Raw genomic sequence first — 17495 nt, forward strand, 5'->3', positions numbered from 1 at the left:
GTACAGTATCTTTGGCTGTGTGTGTTAGCATCGGATGGCGTGTGTTTTTACCCCAGCCCTTCGCTCCTTTCTCCAAGGGAACACCTTGCCTTAGCTTTCACAAGCAAACTTGCCAACTAGAAAACAAAAGCTTCATCATTAGCTGAATAGTCTTTGCTTCCTAAACATCATACATCAAAAAGATCCCCCCTAAGTGGGTGGGGTGGAGTGGGAGTGGAGAGCCAATTCAAAGTAAGATACACACTCTTACACATGTGATGTGGAACTAAAAAACCACACTAAAAGAAACAACTGACAAGCACCCTGTGTAGTGCTGGCAATTTACGCTACCCAGGTTTTCATCTCGGGCCCTTTAATCAGTTACCAACAGAATACTTAAGTACCTTATACTGATCCTCCGGCACTGAGGGAGTGTAACCACCTGTGGATTTCTCATCCCTGCTTTTTGTTGAATCAATGGCAGTGGGAGGGTGGTACAGCGTGTCAAAGGCTCCTTTGGAAATGTCAGCGTGTGCTTATTGTTCAGGAACCGATGACAAAGTTGTAGTTAAACTATTAAGTTTTAAGTATCTCTCTAGCCTTTCGTTCACTCAAGTCCTCACCTCTGCTAATCTTCCCCAGTTACCTGCAAAGACCCTTTCTCATGCTGCCCGGTTCCCACCCATGGTGTCTTTTGTGCTACCCTCATTAGTTTATAACCCAGCCCCCATCAGCAAGTTTGATGTGTGGGAGGCACTGTGTGGAGGGAAGGAGATCCTGCCAAAACAGTTTGCAGAGTCAATCTTTTCAAACTCAAAATGGACACCCAGTGTACCCTTGGAGTACACTACCTACCTTAGACAACATTCAAAATGCTTCCTCCTGCGTGGAAAGCGGTGGTTAAGTTTCAGGTTAAGTAATGTCTTCTCCTTGCTTTGTTTTTGTTTGGCCCATGAATTTTAGAAATGCTTACTGAGCTCAGGTTTTGAATGTATCTGAGATTATAAATGAGCTTTCGGAACGAAGTAAGCACCTGCTCTGTGAAGTCTGTTAAAATCTGATGGGATAAACAGGTTGCACGGTAGGTATAAATTCCATAACCTATATTTATTGAGAGTTTAACCTCTCCTCTAGCCCACCACCCAGCAGAGGAAGTGGAAGAGAAAAGTTATTAGGATATGGGGGACATGGACCTGTTTAGCAATAGTTTTTAGCGGAAGCGAGCTTGATATTTCTTTGGCAGCAGTTCAGTCTCGTAGTAAACACCAAATATGACTTATCGGCTGTAGGCCCGTCCTCTAGGCAAGCAGACACCAGGCACAAACCAGCAGCTACAGTCTACTCCTTTTAGTGAGCAGACACTAGACAGCTGGATTTCAATCCCGAAGAAACTGCCAGGCTCGCCAACCTGCCTGAGGCGAGGCCACAGAAACTGCAAGCTGTTGCAGGAACCTCATGAGCAGTTCTTGGACAAGGTTTTCTCAATGGTGGCATTATCACAAGTTGAGCTGTCAACGATGCCATGAAGGCGAACCAATATGTGTGTGTTATTGGCAAAGAATATTAAGGTGGAACAAAGCAAACCAATACGCAGTGCTTGTCTCCCACTGTCTGTGGGGTCATATTTATACTCCTTTATCAAGCATCCTTTCGTGTGTTTGCTGTATCAAAACATCCTTTCACCTATGTCTGCTTCAGGAAAAAATGTTCCTTTACAAGTCTTTTACATATGTCCACTTCAGCTAAACATTCCTTCACGTGTTTGCCCCAGCTAAACACCATCCAACTGACTTTGCAAAGAACCCCTAAGTTTCCACTTCATTGCATTCCTGACCTGGATGCCTTACCCCAGAAAGGTAAGCATTGCACAATATATATTGCATATATGTGATGAATGATAAAAGCAAGGAGACCAGGTGATCAGATCCATTTCTTTTGCTTTGGACTTGTAGTGTTTTAGCCTCTTCTGGTCTCACTTTCCTAATCAATAAAAGAACATCCAACTCCATGACCTCTCAGAACCTTTTCAGTTGGGACCCCTAAGCCTATCCTTAATTTTCAGAGCCTTTATAAGCAAAATTTACTGTATTGTTTTCAAGGTAAAGTGTATTCCAATCACCCTCTTACCTCACCAACATCTTTGTAAACTCCAAAGAGTGGCCATCTAGCACTTAGTAGGGCTCCATGAATGAAATACATTGATTGGTAAAACTCAGTTTTTGTTTTTGAAGTTAAGTATTACATCCCTTCTTCCTTTCTCAGTCTCTTGTCAGTATTGGTTCTCAGATTAGGAACATTTGAAGATAATATAAATGAAAACTACCCATCCCTGCCGAAGGAAATAGCACACGAGAACCAAAGTACCATCCAGTGTATTTGGTGTGTGGTCAATGATGCAGTGTGCTCAAGGCTTGATCCACAGGACTGTGCCATTGGAAGATGATGAAGCTTTTAGGAGTTTTAACCTGGGAGTTATACCAAGACATATGCCCTTGAAGGGGTTTGTGGTACTTGAATAGCTCTTTATCTTTGCTCCTGGCCGTGAAGCAAACAGCTTGGCCGTAGCATGAACACACTAGCCATCATGCAGTGCTTGGCTTGCCACAAGCCTAAGAGGAAGCGTCATGACCTGCAGATCATGGACTGCAGCCTCCGTAACAGTGAACTAAAATAAAGCTTTCAGCCAGGAGTGATAGCACGTGCCAATAATCTCAGCTCTTGGCAGGAGAATCAGGAGTACAAAGTTGTTCTTTATCTTCGTGGTGAGTTCAAGGCCAGATCAGGCTACAGGAGACCTCATCTCAAATGTCCAAAGTAATTAATTAAAGTTTATCTTTTTATAGTTCTATTATCTCTAGTATTTTATTACAGAGATGGGAAGCCGACTCAGCATATAGCCTCCTCTCTGTCTATTAAAAGCAGCCAGACTGAGAGAAACATGGAGCTCTGAAGCCAGTCCCAAGAAGAAGCAGAAAACATAACACAAGCAGCAGGCTGGGAGGGGATGTTCTACACGCGCACACACAGGCTCAAGTACTCATAGGGAAAAAAAAGCATTCTTTTGATATCTCCCAGTAGAAAGCCCCGAACTCAGGAAAAACATTCATAAAGTAACTTTAGGTTGCAAAATGTAGCAAGTCCGTGGTGGAAAAGCAGCTTCAAACACCAGCGGGTTTGTGGGTTCTCTGCTTATCAGAAAGTGAGCAGTTGTGGGTTTTTAAAGGTAGGTCATTCTGCTTTTCTTCTCAGCAAAGTTGAGCACCTGCTCAGGAGAGGGGCTACAGAAAGCCCCACCTGGTGTCCTGCTTACAGAAGACAGCAGGGGATCTGGGCATCCTGCCCTCAGCACTACAGCCTTCCCAAGAAGCCCTTATGACTCTGGCAATGAGGTGGGAGTACAGATCCTCAATGCTGTCCTGATCCTTTTGGTGGTGACAAGTGCCACAGGTCTACTGGGTACCTGATCTTTGATCTTCTGTAAATGCAAAATGTGCCCTATTGCCTTATGCCAACAGGCAGGAAGAAGAAAAAAAAAATCATGACGGTCTCCCTAACGCTTTCTGCATTGAGTATGAGTAGACATATTAGTATTTTCAATGTCAACATTATTTTACCTATTTCTTTCTTGATTTTAAAGACAATGTAGTTCCTAGAAGTGGTTATTTAGCTAAAGTGGTAGATGGCTTGCCTAGAGCGGGGACAATGTCCTGGGTTTAGTCTCCAGCGTTGTATACCAACATGTATGGATAATAGAAAATTAAAAGATTATTGTTCAACCAAATTTCTATTTGGTGGCATTGCCTTAACGACTGAGGTTACCATAGAGCACACTTTAGCACCCATGACATATCAAGCTCTTGATATATGTGACACATCAGCTGATGTATGTAACTGATATGTATACACCAGTTACAGTGACCATGTATATCTACAGCAGTTAGCAATGTTGGGGCGGGTTGCAAATTCTGGGCAGGTCCAAATAGAGGACAAAAGGCAAAAACTGACAACATCTTAAAATTATGGAAGTATTAGGTCAGTTAATCCTTAAATCTGTCTGATGGATCAGAAGGACCCGGAGCACAGAGAGAGTAAGTAATTTACCCAAAGTCATCAAATTGTTGGTGTCACAATTCAGCTAAAGACAGTGTGGCACCAGAGCCTCCCTCCTTAACTGTCGTGTGCTCCGATCTGCATGAGAGCTGACATGGTTTTCCTAAGCTTTGCTTCTCTTAATACCCCTACCAACTTGGGCATCCTATATGTCATCCTATAGTTACAAATGAGAAAGTAAGTTTGGAACCGGTAGAGAAATCTGCCCAATTCTCAGAACTAGACACAATAGAGGTAAAAATCAAAGCATGGTTGCCCAGGCCTAGAACGGTCCGTTTAGCCATTATTCTTTTGGGCATCAGGCCACCTCCAGCAAGAAGTGATGATCAGTCTCTTCACCTTTTCAGCTCTGCAGAGGATTGCTTATGGGAGGAGAAAGCCCTTGTTGGCATCACCCTGGGTTCAAGCAACCAAAGGCACGAAAAGTTTGACCTTGGACCTTTTATTTCTTAGAACAGTTTAGACTAATCCTTATGGGTATCCTGTTGCCAAGTTGGTTCTTTTACTGTGATCATCAGAAATGCCAGAAAATATTCCCCCATTCAGCCTTTGGAAGAAGACATTCTAAAGGGTTCACAAACATCAAGATGCAACTCTTACCAAGCTCCAGAGTCAGAAGAAGTACCTCAGCATGTGAGTCTGTATATACACATGGCTTTTTGTGCTTCCTCTGAATTGGGGGGTGGAGGGCAGGGAGCAGTCACATTCTCAGGAGACCTTTAAAGCCACCTCTGGGAGAAAAACAAACAAAAAAAAATTAACCACTGAATGTCTAATGAGTTTTCCTGAGGAGGCCTAAACAAACTCCTACCTGCCCAAGGTAAGATACCAGTGCAGACCTAAGTAACAGCATCCAAGTCCAGCTCGATGAACTAATGAATTTATTGGACTTATCGTAGCATGGGTAACACCAAAGCACCCACACCACCCCCAAATCGCAACTCAGCTCAAGTAATAACCTCCTGAGATTTGCATAGATGGAATCCCACTTCAATTAACCTTCCATCTATATAGGAACACCTTCTGAGACCCATTTGCAACTGGGGCAGAACTACATGCACCTGGAGATGGAGGGCAGAGGGAGGGAGCAGCTGGGGGAGGAGGTGAGAGTCTAAAGAGTTATCCTACTTCCCACACAGTAGGTCTAACCTTGTAAGGTTTTGTTGTTGTTGTTTGGTTGATTGATTGGTTTGTTATTGTTGTTCTAAAATGCTGGAGGCATGGCTCAATGGGTAAGAACACTTGTAGTGCAAGTGGGAAAGCCGGAGAGTAAGTGGATCCCCAGAACCCACATAAAAACCCAGGCTTCCCATTCGGTGGCAGACCCTGTCTTTTTTTTTTTAAATAGATCCTGGAAGTGATTTTTTAAAAAGATTATTTATTTATTTATTTATTATATATGTATGTAAGTACACTGTCACTGTCTTCAGACACACCAGAAGAGGACATCAGATCCCATTACAGATGGTTGGGAGCCACCATGTAGTTGTTTGGGATTAAACTCAGGACCTCTGGAAGAGCAGTCAGTGTTCTTAACCACTGAGCCATCTCTCCAGCCCCGGGAGACCCTGTCTTAAGGCAATGAGGTAGAGAGTGACAGATAGACAAGGGCACCCAGAATCTTGCCCTGACCTCTACTACATCCACACATTCACATAGAACACACACACACACACACACACACACACACACACACACACACACACACACGTTGATATCAGTCTGTTAGGCCTGAAGGATAGTGTCCCACCACAGTGTTTCGGGCCAGTCATATCCTTGGATGCTGTTTAAAACGGTCTGGCATGGGTTGTGACATTATCCCCCATGCTCTCTTAGATCAGCACTCCGAGTCTCTGACACTAAGTCTGGCAAACAGACTGAATGGAGGTGACAAAGGCAGGGTGGGCCCTGCATTGGGCCTTGCCAACATTCCAAGTTCTTGCTCCTGAAAGAGTGATTGTAAGGCCTGCTCCTGTTTCTGCTCTACACGTGTTTTCTGTTGAATTGCTTCACTTGAGCTTTGAGTCTCTCAGACTCTCCATTCGAGGTATATCAAGTTCTGCTTAGAAGCTATTCTACTTTGTATTCCTCTTACACAGTCTGTACATCCATAGTAAATCTGAGGATTCTTTTTTTACTATAAGCTTTTGTTTTGTTGTTGTTTTGGTTTTGATCTGCCAGTGTTGTGTGTTTCCAAACACTCTGTAGCCATTTGGCTTCTGACATTATCGCTTTCCCATTATGTTTAATCTTCTCTAAAATCCTCAGTAACGTCACAAAATGGACTGCTTGTGGTTGTCAAAACTGATCTTCCCACTGCGGGTGAACACGTACCGGAGATTGTTATGGCTTAGGGCGCTTGACTGCACCGCTGTGAAAATATTCAACAGAATTCCACAAGCTCTTTGTTTGCTTTGCCTTAGTGGAAATTCCTCCAGCTATCCAAACATGCACCTGGAGGAGGCTTTTTTCACGTTTCAGGATGGGGTTTCTTCTAAGTAAAAAATGCATCCTTGCCTCTCAGAAAAGACTCTCATAAGTTCTCAATCGAGACTTCTGCTTTGAGTTCCAGACTGTGAAGATGACTGTGAATCGTGTTCTGGTTGGAAAGGGAGGTGGAGTTGGAGGAGCCAGAGAGGTCTGTGACAAACGTTCCTTCAACAGAGTTAAGCTGGGAAAAGGAACCGATGGAAACCAACAAAGCAGGAAGCAAGGCTCCCCCAGATTCCTAGAACCCCAGGAACACAAAAGCCAGGAAGATGAATTGTCTTTACAACAGTAGAGAAATAGGAACAGGGAAGTCTGGGGTGAAAGATATGTGGGTAGCTATTGGTCACCCTGAGGGGAATATGTACCTTGAATTTCATAACAATGAAGGAAAATTTGGAGGCCCCTTGAGAAGAACCAGAAAACAAAGGAAGTTGGCCCTGAAGAAGGCTTAGAGACCTCTCACCCAGAGACCCAGGGCTCAGGGACAGAGAAAGGGAGGCAGAGCTCTAAGTGGCTCTCATATTTGCTCTGTAAGCTTCTGGGAAGTATTTGAAAACATTCTATTTAAACTGTGTGTCTTAAGAGGGCTCTCCACTTCTAACTTAATGTGCTCATATTAGCAAATAGAAATTATGGGAACATTCTTTGTGTTCCCCGTCTTCCTGGTCCTCCCTCCCTGACCCTGTTTCTCTGTCCTGCCCAGAGTCTCGGCATTCTCCCCTGAATGTTTGTTTCTAAGGGATGGAAACTGATTAAAAACTAGAAGGCTGCTTGGGAGAGATTTTATAATTGCATGTGTGAGGTGAGTTCCATGGAAGGCCAGAGAGGGCAGGAATACCGCATGCAGCCAGTGCTCCATGCAGGTGGTCAAAGGAGCTCCTCTACCGGCCCAGAGCTGCTGTCTTAATCGTGGTGGAACTGCTCCTCATATTCCCTCTGCTTTTAAACACTAAACAAAGATGAGAAATGAACATTTGTTTTTAAGTACACAAGGCTGACGTGCTCAAGGGAGTACATTTAATACTCAACTCTGTGGTATCTATATTAAACGGGATGTTAAATTGCTCAATCTTTCTTGGCTTCAGACTGTTCACGTTGAACAGTAAACAGTTAATGCAAGGGAAAGCACGAGTTCTCTGCCTGGTACAGAATAAAAGCAAAATAATACTGTTATCAGTAATATAGAGAAGCATCTGAGGGTCGTAAAAGCTAGGGGAAAGGGTGGAACCTAGAGAATGGGTGCTGCCATTCATAGGCTATGGCTCATAGGATGCTATTTGCTAGAGTTCATAAGGGAACCTTATCCACTGGTATGCAAGTTACAAATTAAACATAGACAAGGAAATACGAGCTATTTGTGGTCCGCAAGGAACCCCCATCCCCACTTGGAGGGATAGAATGGAGATAGCTGTAGTGTGGAAGGGTAGAATACCTTATCCTAACGGGTATCTTTGAAATTCTTCCAGTTGGTTTTTATTCAGATAACCTACAGACCTCTCCAAACGCAGCCATTGTTCCAAGAAGCTACTCTTTCATAAAAAGTGTACATCTAACACAGAAATCTACATTAGTGGGCAGATAGCCAGTGGATGCTGGTCCCCTATTGGCACCTTCCTTTCAGCTCTAAGAAGGAGTTTTCCAGGGAAAGAAGAGACGTGAGCTCTGACACCTGGAGCTCTGACATCCGGCCCAGACAGATGTGACCTCCCAACCCCCTGTGGGTGTTCCCTGGGACACTTCATCTGCACTGCAAGCTCTCTTTCTGTAGGGTTCAGCTATCAGAAGTAGATGACTAAATGTCAAACTTATCTCTGGGTAAAAAGAGTCAATAAAAGAAGGCAGTGACTTTATGTTGTTCTCGTTCTTCACTAAGCATTCTATGGCTTTGCCAAGCTGTATGGCCTGGCCAGTATTGCTCTTGAAATGTGAATATCCTATTCTGCAGAAATCTTACAGCACTGTAGAATGTGAACAAACTCTTCCTCAGCTGCACATATTCTTCAGTGCACATAGCTCCCAAGCTACTAATTGTCAGATCCAAAGGAAACTTCAGTTCCCCAGACTCTAAAATGCAGCCCAGCTAAATGTACAGAAATGAGCTCAAACTGTACTACAGGAGGATTTCTGGTAGTTAGATAAAAGCCAGTGTTCCTCCAGAACTTCTGAAGCCAGCTCCTCTCTACCAAAGGGAGTCATTTCCCTTACCTCTTGCAAAAAGAGACATATGACTCTCCAGTTAACATATATCTTTGGAGCCTGTCTTAGTCAGTGTTCTATTGCTGTGCAGAGATACTATGACCATGACAACTCTTGTTAAAGAAAGCATCTAATTGGGGCTTGCATACGGTTTCAGAGGTTTAGTTCATTATCATGGTGGGGGAGCATGGTGGCATTCAGACAGACATTGGTGCTGGAGAAGTAGCTAAAGAGTTCTACCTCTGGATCGGCAGACAGCAGGAAGAGAGAGAGAGAGGCACATCAGAGCCCACTTCCACTGGTATACTTCCTCCAAAAAGGTTACACCTACTCCAAAGGGTCACACCTCCTAATCCTAAATAGTACCACTCCCCGATGACTAAGCATTCAAATATATGAGCCAATGGAGTCCATTCTTAGTCAACCACCACAACCCTTATCAGCATGACAAGGTCTCTGCTGGCCTTCAGGCTCCTTCAGTCCCTACTCATAAGTACTTCCAAAGCCCCATGGGAGTCTCCTGGCCTACCCCCACCCCCCAGCTATTTACTCTTCTTATAGCTCAGTTATCCTCACTAGTCTCTGTTCTCGTTATCCTCAGTATGCCCTTTCTGTTCTCCCCCCACTGCTGCTCTCCCCTCTCCACAGATAGCTCTGGCCGTGTCTTGTCTGCTGGCCATGTCTAGTACGTTTCTCGTCCTCTATGCTCTGGCCTCTTCCAGATGCCTCTGGCTGTTCTTTTTCATAACTACAATAAACACCTCAATCAGACAACGCCACAGTCATGTTGGCAGTGTCTTTACTGCACCTCTCTTGCACACATCTGGTGCCAAAACCCCCTCACATACGGTAGTGGGTGATGGAAACTCATCAGTGCCCTCATCCGTGGCTTTTAATTCAATACCAATGGCTGTAATACAAGGTGGCTGGTTTCCTTCATATTGAAAAAAGTTACTAGTGCTGAATCAATGGCTCCAGGATGTTAGCGCTGCGGCTGTGGGATTCTTTCGATGGCTGCCTCATCCTTACAAGGCATCTTGTCTATCTGCATCATTAATAAGTGCTCCAAGCAGAAAGAAGGAAATAGACAACCAGAAAAGCATGTCTTGTACAGAAGGGTTTTCAAATGTTTTTTATTAAAGTATATTAATTTAATTATATATGGAGCTTTGGTATCGTATTTTCATATATGCACATAATGTATTCCAATTATATTCACTCTTGCCACCCTCTCTTGTCCTCTCACACTTCTGGAGATTCTTTTTTCAAAAAAATTCTACCCAATTCATACCTAGTACTACAAACCTGGTCAAAATCCCAAGGGCCCAAAGCTGGGCAGGTCATAGGCTCTAAGACTTCTTTTTACTGTGGGCAGTGGTCCATACAGAGACTCATAACTGGTCAAAGTGCTGATAACACGTGTCTGTTGTATGCTCAGCTGTAGATGAGACATTGATGTCAACCTCACACTGCAGCCAAGCGGGCAGACAGAATACAAAAGCTGTAGGATGGGAAAAAAGTGTTGTGAAATGCAGTCTTCCACACTGGACCTGGACATCATAATGATAAACTCACAGCGTATGTGACTGCTGGCATAAGACCTATGTGAGATGAAGCCGTTCACCTCCATCACAAGTCGGGGAAGGAATGAGAAGGTCCCGCCCTGAGATGAGGAGCCATTCACAACCGATGGCTGCTGGAGTGGGAGGAGTTCTTTTTCCTTTGTGGGAGGTGCTCATGGAAAATTAAGTGTTCCAAGCAGAAAGAAGGGACTAGACAACGAGCATACCCTGTAAAGAAGGGTTCTCAAATGTTTTTATTAAAATATATTTGCACTAATTAGACCGACTCAGTGGATTATTAGGAAAGGCGGGAAGCGGGCTGCTGGAGAGAGGGCTTTGTAGTTAAGAACATTGTTTACTGTTTCAGAGGATTTGTGTTCAATACCAAGCACCCTCGTGTTAGCTCACAATCTTCCCTACCTCCAATCCCAAGGGTGCCTGGGTGCACATAGATACATGCAGACAAAGCATCCATACATGTAAAGGACATGAAAGTGGGAGGAGAACCAGTTGGGGAGGATCATGGGAATTGAGAAGTGGGGTGAACATAGTCAAAAGGGGACTATAATCCGCTTCCTTGTATATGTGCATGAAATTGTCAAATGAATTTTTTTCAAAGATTTATGTTTATTTTATATATTTGAGTACACTGTAGCTGTCTTCAGACACACCAGAAGAGGACATCGGATTCCATTACTGACGGTTGTGAGCCACCATATGGTTGCTGGGAATCGAACTCAGGACCTCTGGAAGAGCAGTCAGTGCTTTTAACCGCTGAGCCATTTCTCCAGCCTGTCAAATGAATTTTAAATTAAAATTTAAAGTAATGGTAATTAAAATTTAAGTTAACTTTTAAGAAGGAAGTGTGTGTGTGTGTGGGGGGGGGTTGCCAGTTATCTTTAGTTGGGTGAACAGCACCATATGAACACACCTCTAAAAGGAGAAAAAGAGAGATAAAGAGTTTTAGCTTTGGAATATCACACACCATAGAAAGCTGCAGGACTGGATATCAGCTTTATCTGTTACTGAAAAATAATGCATTCCAGGGATCATCATCCCCAAAAATGACATCCTGGAATGTGGAGTATTTTAAAGGCATGTGAAGAGCAAGAGCAGGAGATGTTGCAAGGGGATTTCCTCTGAAGTCTCCTATCTTCTTAAAGTCTGTATCCCTTAAAGTCTGTATCCCCACCCCAAGGAAGAAAATAATGGCCATCTTCCTCAAACGTCTTTGAGTTCAGCCCATGTCACAGAACGAAGTGCTGAGGTCTGTTGGCACTTCTAGATAGACCTATGGCACACCAGTGTCCTTTATTCTGACTCCACAGAGAATCATCAATAACCCATTATCTGCTCAGACAGTCCAGTGGACTTTGCCCCAGGCTATTTTTGCCTTCAACAAGCCCACTGAGTTCCCCAAAAAATCATTTACCATTCCAGTGACATATCACACTCTCTGCTCTCTTTATGTGAAGAAAGTATACAAAATTCTAAAAAATATAATTGGTTCACAAGTGATCACACTCATGTAATTTTCCCCTGGCCTGTGATTTCCCCCCTTTTACAAGTTGATAAATTTGTCTTTCCCCTTTATTAATTTTTAGTGTCAACAACTCTTAAGTGAGATTCATCAGGTTAAGATGTGACACTAGAGTGACATCAGACCCTGAAATATAGGCAGCCTAAGGGCATCTGCTGATCATGGAAGCTTCATTCTCTGCAAAGGAGAAAACCCAGAATATCAAACATCCATATTCTCAAACAAATTTGGGTTAGAAAGAAAAATCATCCTTTGCCAAAATGAACTCAAGAGAGAAATGTGGTTTGCTTGGGTACCGGTCAAAGGAATGAAAAACATGAACAAAAATGAGAAGTTTCTGAAAGTTTATAATCCTAAACTTGACCTTGGGAGAATCTAGTGCAAATACTTTTGTGGTCTGGGAAGCCTTAGATAGAGAAAATATTTTATTAAAAAATGGATTTTATTCAAACTACACCAAAGCCTCTAGCGTGTGAAGGGATAACTCCCTCAGCTAGGCTTTCTGGGATTCTGATCTTTAAGAGAAACCTTATAGAAATAATCAGCATAGAACTGTAAGGGCATGAGAAAACAAACTCTCCTAAATTGGGGTCATCAGAAACAGTGTGTAGGGGGGTAGAATTAGAATGTGGACATAGTGTCATCTATTAATATGAAATATAAAATGAATATCCTTAAAATCTTTGTGAGCTGTTAAACTGGAAAACATAAGAAACAAACAAGAGTCCATCATGTATAAAGAAGTATATTTTAAAAATATTATTTATTTAATGTATGTGAGTACACTGTAGCTGTCTTCAGACACACCAGAAGAGGGCATCAGATCCCATTCCAGATGGTTGTGAGCCATCATATGGTTGCTGGGAATTGAACTCAAGACCTCTGGAAGGGCAGTCAGTGCTCTTAACCACTGAGGCATCTCTCCAGCCAGCCCCATAAAGAAGTATTTTTAAAAGAACTAAACTTAAATTCTTTAGATGTTGATTATAGTAATCGAAATTTATAACACAATAGATAGATTAAACAGAAGCTGTATCATAGATAATGAGAGAATTAATATGTCTGAACATATCCCCCAAACTTCATGCACTGGAAACTTAAATCCTAAAGCAGTATTCAAGCACAATGGATGGCACATGGGTTATGATGGCTCCATCCTCATGAATGGACCACAACATTGCTATGAATATTGCTATATACAGAAGTGAAGTCTACCTCTGCTACCACAGGAAGTTTGTCCCCTTCAGATCCTCTGTCCTCTGAGTCACCTTGATTGTGGATTTTCCAATGTCCAAAATACTAGAACTAAAATGTATGTGCCTTAGTTAGGGTTTTACTGTTGTGAACGGACACCATGGCCAAGGAAACTCTTATAAGGACAACATTTAATTGGGGCTGGCTTACAGGTTCAAAGGTTCAGCCTGTTCTCATTAAGGCAGGAACATAGCAGTGTCCAGGTAGGCAAGCAAGATGCCAGAGACAGAGCTGAGAGTTCTATGTCTTGTTCTGAAGAGAACTAGGAGAAGAGGAAGCAGGCAGCTAAGAGGAAGCTCTTAAAATCCACACCCACAGTGACACACTTCCTCCAACAAGGCCACACCTCCAAATAGTGCCACTCCCTGGGACAAGCATATTCAAACCACCACACCATGTTAATCACTCATCCCTGGTATTCTGTTATAGCACACAACACAATGACATTTAGTAAATTGGAAGTAAAGGCTTCATAATTGTTGCATAATGCTCTATGCAGAGATGACCAATAGAAACTATGAAATTGAGGTTAAATGTCATAGAAAATGTTCAAAATTCTTGCAATTGAAATTCTAGACAAATAAGAAAGTAAAGGCAATGTTCAGTGTAATAATGAAAAACATGAATATTAAAAATTGGAAAGTACATGATTTCTCAGATTGGTAGAGTAATACATCAGAAACGAAACAAAAATAAATGAATTTTTTAATGTTCTGATGAAACTTTAAAAGACCTAGAGAAAAAGATGGCATCAATCAGTAAAGAATAATTAGCTACGTGTCTTCTCAAGAAAAGTAAGAGCATCTAGAATCTAAAGATATCTTTCATAACATTAAAAGAAAATAATTCACTCTAGAATTGTATACCTTGCTAACCTACTATACAAGATTAAAAACAAATTAAAGACATTTTCAGAAGGATATAAGACGACATTACTATGCATCTTGCCTTCTCCAGAAGAACCTTTATACCTGTCTCTACTACACAGATTTTCACAATTAAAAAATTACAGATTATGCTGAACCACTATTGTATGGCATTACTATGAATTAGTAAGAAAGCACTATTGAACTTCATATTTGTTGGGTCTCTAGAAAGAAAAATCTGGAAGATACACTATATACTTACCTCTATACTCTAGTCATTCTTTTTGCTTCTTCTCCTCCTTTCTCTCCCTCCCCCTCCCTCTCCCCTCCCCCTCTTCCTGTCCCCTCTCCTCTCCCTCTCTCTCCCTCTCTCTCTCTCTTCCCAATACATCAAAGTTACATGCACGCAAGTTTATGCACAGTGTTGGCAAGTATCTATTGTAGGGCAGTGATATCTGACACTCTTGATTTGTGAACAGAAATAGAAGTTTCATTTTCTTAAGCATGTGTTGGGGAGTTCAAACTATGGATAGAATTCTTCTTCCCCAGCACAAATCCTATGTTGAAGCTCTAGACTCCAATACCTCAGAGAGTAACCTTGGAGTGATTAGGACTTGGAGTGACCTTGGAGGGATTAGGAACTTAAAAGAGATAAGGTAAAATGAGGCTATTCCAGGGTGCCTTATTCCAATCTGGTGCTTTAAAAAACAAAATACAACAACAAAAACAAGGATACAGAGGAACAGAAAGAAAGACAACTCTGTAAAGAGGTATCAAGATGGCAACAGTCTGTAAGCCAAGTTTATGGGCCTCGAATGAAACCAATTCTGCTGCACCTTGATCTTGGACTTTACTTTAGAGCTGAAAGAATATTGGTGTTTACCAGTTAGGCCCCTAGCCTGTGATATTTTGTTGTTTCTGGTTTCTCTGGCTGACTAAGACAGTCTCTTCTGTACATACCTCCCTCCTGCCAATACTAATATAAAGATTCTGTTTCAGAAAGAGGGTACTAGATGTTCATTTTCTGTTTGGGTATGATGCTGCATCCTTGAAATCAAAGTGTTAGGGAGTCTGAGAGAAGATTATGAGCTTGAGCCAGCCTGGTCTACAAGGCAAAATCTAGTTTTCAAACAAAGTTCATTTTCTTTTTCCTGTAGACCCAAGCAGACATGAGCACTCTCTCTGACTGCTAGGAATCCCATATGTTATACTGCTCCAGAAATGGCCAGTTACACTGGATGCCTGAACAGAACTAAGGTCAGTCTTGGGCTGAAGAGAAACTGTTAAGTAGTACCTCTCCATCTTTTTTCCAAAGAATCCCTTCCATGTATTCTTGCCAAGGATTCCCCACAAGCAGAAGTTGGATTTTCCCTGGCTGTACTATGATTCTCATTTTTATAATGCTCATGACCCAAAAGTTGACTCTTCTGGCTCTCAGATCTACAGTACTTCCCAAAACTCTGTTGGGTAAGATGTTGAAAGACCAGGCCAGACAGTTCCACAGTCCAGATATGGAAACTTGAAGAGACAACTATTTCCTACGCTGTGCACCGGAAGCATGCTGAAGTTCTGTGAAGGAATGCAGAGCATCTCTGCTCCAGGAAGACACAGAAGGAGGCTGTGCACTTTTGAGAGCTGCGAGCAAAGGCAGAGAGCACTGCAGGAAGGTCATGGCACTCAGTATTATTCGTGTTATTTTGGTATTTTTTCCTAGACTATCTAGACTAATAGGTTTGAATGTTAAATTTAATAATGTGTGTGATAGACTATTACAGCCAACCTATCTCAAATTCCAGTTCTTTCTTTCTTTAAACAGAACAGAATGTCATGGTGCTTGGAACCCATAGATTCTCAAAATACATAAGGTCGGTCGTAGGATTCAGGAAAGAGTCCCTTCATTCCTTTTTTTTTTTTTTCTTCTTTTTTGGTTTTTCGAGACAGGGTTTCTCTGTGTAGCCCTGGCTGTCCTGGAACTCACTCTGTAGACCAGGCTGGCCTCGAACTCAGAAATCCCCTGCCTCTGCCTCCCAAGTGCTGGGATTAAAGGCATGCGCCACCACTGCCCGGCCTCATTCCTTTTTTTAGACTGACTTACCTTTATTTGGTGTACGTAGGTATTTTGCCTGTATGTTTGTCCTTGCACCATATGCATACAGTGTTCATGAGAGATGTTGGATCCTCTGGAACTGAGTTACGGCTGGTTGTTAACTGCCATGTGGGTATTAGAATTCATACCAGGGTCCTCAGAAAAAGCAGCCATTCTCCTAACCGCTGAGCAATCTCTCCACCTCCCTGAGTTCTTGCTTTGCTATGCTTGGATGCACTTCTGCTAGGGATTATAATTTGTGGTACTAATTTTCAATGTGGTACTTTTTATGTACATGAGGATATGTATGGTGATCTGTGTGTACATACTGGCGTTGTTTATGGCACATATATGCCCAAAAATGTGAGACCAGACATCAATATCAGGTATTGTTCTCAGTCACTATCCACCTTATCTTTTGGGAGAGGGTCTCTTTTGAGCCTGAAGCTTGAGGATTTAGCTATCTTGGCTGGCCAGAAACTCCCAAGAGTCTACTTGCTTCCCTGGGGCTAGGATTATGGTGCAGCATCTGGCTTTCCAAACTCAAGAACTCAAGCTTGCCTGGCAAGCACTTTATTCAGCCATGTCCCCAATACCTTCCCCTGTGTCTTTTCTTTGACACAGATTCTCTCTCTATGTATGCAGGCCATCTTGAAAATCATGATCCTCCTGCCTCAGTTTTTGAGCTACTACAGTGGGTTGTCTGGTATTTCCCCCTCCTAACCAATGCATTTAACATGCTCACAAACACTCAGAACTTGCCTCCATGGGAGGATCGGACATCCGTACCCTGCTGAATTGGGGTGTGACAGTAAGTCTTGCTGTGGGAGGTGAAATGTGAACAGAGTTACAAGAGTCAGGACAAGTAGACATTTAGATTCTTGAGTGAACTTCACCACAGTCTCCATGACCATCCCCCTTTGGGGGAACTGAGGGATAGAGTAGAAATCAGCCTCATTACCTTGAACTTCTGAGTTACAGTTATATAAAGAGCTCTTGTTGGCCCCTGTGGGCAGAGGAATAAAAACAAGGCCTGTGTGATGGCAGAGCAACCTTCCCCATTTCAACCAATGCAGAAAATAGATGACTAGTAAGGCATTCAGATTTATACAATTTTTAAGTAAAAAGATTTTTTGATTTATAATTTTTTTTGAAATGCACTATTTTTTTTTAATTTAGGAGGTAAACTTTTTATTTTAAAATAATGACAAGGCACTAAATCTTGCTCCCAACAACTCACACAATCTGGCATCTAACTGTTTTAGATCACCTTCCTTGTAGCAAGTGGAAGGCCTTCATCAACAGATTTTTTTCCCCCTAAAGGATTCAGATTATAAACATGTTCGTATTGTAGCCTAGTTGGGTTCTTTCACAATTACTGAGTTACCCAGCTAGCACTGGATGCAAGAAGT

The sequence above is a fragment of the Grammomys surdaster genome, unplaced genomic scaffold (assembly GCF_004785775.1).
Source record: "Grammomys surdaster isolate TR1022 unplaced genomic scaffold, NIH_TR_1.0 174, whole genome shotgun sequence".
NCBI classification, from domain to species: domain Eukaryota; kingdom Metazoa; phylum Chordata; class Mammalia; order Rodentia; family Muridae; genus Grammomys; species Grammomys surdaster.